The sequence below is a fragment of the Coregonus lavaretus genome (assembly GCF_964263955.1).
Source record: "Coregonus lavaretus genome assembly, contig: HAP1_SCAFFOLD_2169, whole genome shotgun sequence".
Lineage (NCBI taxonomy): Eukaryota > Metazoa > Chordata > Actinopteri > Salmoniformes > Salmonidae > Coregonus > Coregonus lavaretus.
The window spans coordinates 82501-87247 of NW_028161796.1; the positions used below are offsets into that span (position 1 = coordinate 82501).

At 42.7% G+C, this 4747-nt stretch overlaps 1 pseudogene across 1 annotated transcript in view; it reads right to left on the reverse strand.

Moving 5' to 3' along the window:
• Positions 1-2320, reverse strand: part of LOC311120068 (BAR/IMD domain-containing adapter protein 2-like) — a 53903-nt pseudogene extending 51583 nt beyond the window's left edge. Inside the window, exons 1-2 of the transcript in view lie at positions 2249-2320; positions 175-312 (exon numbers count right to left, since the gene is read on the reverse strand). The product of the transcript in view is annotated as a BAR/IMD domain-containing adapter protein 2-like (transcript). The remainder of the gene's footprint in view (positions 1-174; positions 313-2248) is intronic.
• Positions 2321-4747: the final 2427 nt, after the last annotated feature.

Here is a 4747-nt window from a genome sequence, read left to right on the forward strand (position 1 = left end):
GACCCACCAGCTGGCATCGTCCAAAGGCTGACTAGGGACCCAGTCTGTCTGTTCATTCACAGTAGCAAGCTATACGAACCTGAGGCCCTTTGGGTAATTCAAAGTTCACACACACACACATTCTCCCCGCCCTCACACCCCCATGCCTCACCCCTCCTCTCTCCGGTCACTCACCTGCATCTCCTTGTCTCCGTACTTGGAGGGGTTCTTGCTGCCCTGGCTCTTCCTGCGGAGCTTCTTCAGTTCTGCCTGACACTTCTCCAGACTCTCTCCTTTACTCTTGTGCTCCATCTGGTACTTCTTCAGAGCCGCCTGTAGGTGGGAGTATAGAGTCAGTTTTAACATAGCTATACAGTCATTGGCTCCCTTAGACTAGTGTTCTACCACTTTCATTATGTGTTTAGTCCCAATTCAAACCACCTGACCACCTCCTATTTGCTGATTGATGTGGCACCAGTGGCTGTAGGACTCATTGTGTTCCAAACCAATGCCTTTGTGTTTCACTCATTCACCTCTGCCAAGAGTTTTTGATGCAATCCTGTGGCCTGGCCTGTCTGCCCGCCACAAAACAATGTTTCCAATATTTTATTTCTGTCTGATGGGAAAACCTAGCTGAGCGTGGCTAATTACTTTTGTCAACGCTGAAATAACAGAGCAGAGAGAGAGACTGAGCGAGAGAGAGAGAGAGAGACTGAGCGAGAGAGAGAGAGAGACAGAGAGACAGAGACAGAGAGAGAGAGAGAGAGAGAGAGAGAGAGAGAGAGAGAGAACATATGCTTTTCTGATCCGCTGCTGGCCTGCCAAAGTACGGCCTCAAATGAACTGACGAGGTCAATATGAATTTCAAACAGAGGACACAGTATTATTTTATTAGTGACTTTTCTTTTGTGAGCATCTAAAAATGACACTTTAATTTGAAGGGATGCTTCATTGGGCTGACATTCATTCAAGTTTAGTAGGCCTTTATTTAAGCTTCCCAATTCCACGACAGAAATTGTCTGGGAAAGCTTTGAAAAAAACAAATCCTACATTCTCTTCAATAATCTCTAGAAATGTATTTATCCCTTAAATAAAACTTCAACTTCTTATTTTCATTAAAAAAAATGTATCATAATTCATGATTCGGAAAGTAAGACAGGAAAGTAATTTGTAACTTTATTGCTGAGTGGTTATGATGAAAACCTGTGGGAAATTAAAATAAGTGCTAAGAAAGCCGTGGAGTTTGTCTCTAGCTGATGATTTTATGATAATGTGAATCCTATCCTGGTTTCTGCTGCTCCATAGGGAAGACTAGCCAGCCAACGTGGAATACAGTTAAAGCACCAGTCTGCATCAACACATTCTAAAATGTGGAATACACAACCACTGACACAGAATTGTATAAAGGCATTATATAAAACTGAACTAAAATGAAATGAACTCTGCTGTAATGTCATAAGAAAACAGCTAATATACCCCAAAAAAATATAGGTAATAAAAAGCAGTATTTGTAAGGGGTGTCAACCAATAGTTAGAAGCTCGCTAAACACCTCCGTCTTATAGTTCAAAGTGAACAGTAACACATGCTATTTTTGCCATATAGTGAAGTTGAGAACACATCTAAAGGTGTATTTAGAAGGTGCTAAACAACTGGGAGAGTGACTGAAGTGAATGAAAAGGAGACAATAATGAATGATGGTTCTCTAGGACAATATTTCCAACTCCAGTCCTCCAGTACCCCCCGACTGTACACATTTTAAAAAGGTGCAATATGCAGATATCGCGCCGCCATTTCCTGGTTGCTAAAATTCTAATAGTTTGCCTAATTTCAGTTTATGTGACAAAACAAGTGCAGAGAATCATTGTACCATCTAAACCGCTGTGAAATATATTTTAATTAACCAAAAATATTGTTGTTTTCAGCTGTTTGAAGCTGGTGTACAAAACCAACAGTAAAAAGACACAAAAAATGAAACTTAAGCGCGGGAAGATTAGAAATAGCACACATAGAACAGATCTACCGCATTTTAGACTTGCTTTCAATGAGAATGACAGATCTATAAGTCACATTTCTATGGGAATTTGGTCGGGTTGCCCACAAAGTTACATAGTGCAGCTTTAAATGTCGCCCTGGACAAGCACACCTGACTCAACTTCAACTACGCATCAAGCCCTAAATTAGGTATGCGTGTTTGTCCGGGGCAACAACAAAAATGTGTGCTGTTGGGAGTACTGGAGTTGGGAACCACTGGTCTAGAAGGACACTCACGTTCAGGTATCGTGCATCCAGCTCCACCTTCTTCTCCAGCTCGGTCAGAAGCTCATTGTGGAACGACTTCAGCTGGAGGACAGAGAGGAACACAAAGAGTGAATGATAACAGAAGATACATCCACACATCATAACAGACAGGAATAGAACCTGCCTCAGGTTGTACTTTCTCAACTGCCAAACCAGATATATATATTTTGGCTGGCTGTCAGTGTTGTGGTGTCAACATGACTTGAGGAGCCAAGTTTGTCTTGACATCGGACATGACCCAAAGGATTATCGAAAGTTGTATAATACCACTATGTGAATTATGTGCCAGTGTTGAGATTGTGTGTGTGTGTGTGTGTGTGTGTGTGTTTGTTTGTTTGTTTGTGTGAGCTAGTGTATGTTTACAATTGACTTTTGCGTGGATCGAGACAAAAGGGCCGTTATCTCCAGTCCCACACCAGGCAGTACTGAAATGTCACAAAACAAACAACTAAATCAATGGTGAAACATCCCAAATGAACACACAATAAGGCGGAAGCTTCAGATCAGTGAGGGAGTCCTCACACACTGGCTCTGATTAATAAAAACTGGAAAAAGCCCCTAGTGGAGTGCACTACTTTTGACCAGAGCATATGGGCCCTGGTCAAAAGTAGTACACTTCATAGGGAATAGGGTGCCATTTGGGACTCAAGCAGTATCTCCCGAGTGGCGCAGTGGTCTAAGGCACTGCATCGCAGTGCTAGCTGTGCCACTAGAGATCCTGGTTCAAATCCAGGCTCTGTCGTAGCCGGCCGCGACCGGGCGACCCATGGGCCGGCGCACAATTGGCCCAGCGTCGTCCAGGGTAGGGGAGGGAATGGCCGGCAGGGATGTAGCTCAGTTGGTAGAGCATGGTGTTTGCAACGCCAGGGTTGTGGGTTCGATTCCCACGGGGGGCCAGTATGAAGAAAAAAAAATTGATGCACTCACTAACTGTAAGTCGCTCTGGATAAGAGCGTCTGCTAAATGACTAAAATGTATCAAAGCCGTTAGGTTTATTTTCTTCCCTTATTGTTAGTAGAACCATGTAATAATATTTTCTTAACTTCTATCAGTTGGCTGTGTGCTGAAAGAGCAGGAACAGGCGAGATGTGAGAGCATATGCAAACAATAGTTAAGAGGCCAGTAGTTAGTTGTTTGTGTGTAGAGTAGCGCTCTGTTCTATGTTAGCTCTGGACGTCCTTTCCTGTTCCTCTGGACTGAACAATGAAAAAATGAAGTAAGCTTTATGCGACATCTTTTTGAGTGTGGACCCATTACACCTTTTGTTCCTCTGGACTGAACGCTCAGAGGAGGTTGTGGGTGAGAGGCTCTTCAGAGGAGGTTGTGGGTGAGAGGGGCTTCAGAGGAGGTTGTGGGTGAGAGGCTCTTCAGAGGAGGTTGTGGGTGAGAGGCCCTTCAGAGGAGGTTGTGGGTGAGAGGCTCTTCAGAGGAGGTTGTGGGTGAGAGGCTCTTCAGAGGAGGTTGTGGGTGAGAGGCCCTTCAGAGGAGGTTGTGGGTGAGAGGCTCTTCAGAGGTTGTGGGTGAGAGGCTCTTCAGAGGAGGTTGTGGGTGAGAGGCTCTTCAGAGGAGGTTGTGGGTGAGAGGCTCTTCAGAGGAGGTTGTGGGTGGTCCGCACTGACTGTAGATCAAATGGGACTGAATACAAGCCTTTCACAGGCTCTACATTTTTCAGGCATCGTGGTAACGATTGGGTGAGACTTAAGCTGGAGCATTTGTAAGAAATGAAGCGGCTTCATCATCATCGTCGTCTTCATCTATGGAGCGATTTCAGTGCCAACAGAAATTATATTTGAATTTATTAGGATATTGAATTTGAATTTAATATTTTTGAATTTGTAATGCACAAATTGAGTCATTGAATTCATAAAATGAATTTTGTATTTCATAGTTTGAAACTGAATTGAATGAATATTGCATTCAGTTTTATTGACGTGGGGCTATTCGACTATATTCTTATGGGGGGCAAATTTCGTTTTTTGTGACACTCCCTTCTAATGTGTCATGCGCGGCCTGTGATCATCATAGAGGGGATCAAAAGGCATGTCCACATTCCAGAGAGTCTTAGCTTTCAGAAAAGCAGTTATAAAAGCTTATAGGCATAACAGTTCAAACGCTAGAGCCAAATTCATAGGAAGAAAATAAATTAAACATATCACTTTGGCTTCAGAAACCACCAGTAGCTTGGGTTTACAAGAGAGAGCGTTTGATTCTATCTGTTCTCCTCTACCTCTCCTGGCTGGCAAAGTACCAGGATGTTGTCTCTGGTTTTGAATCTGAATTTAGAGAACTGAATTTGAAAACAATCTGAACGCATCTGAGAAGTTGAATATGTGAAACTTTGATCAACTTCAAATGACAGTTTGTAAACTTGATACACGGACAATGAACGCAATATCTACTATATTCAAACGGAATATATTTAAATATTGAATTTGAATATTCAATTAAACTGAAATGGAATTTTAAAAT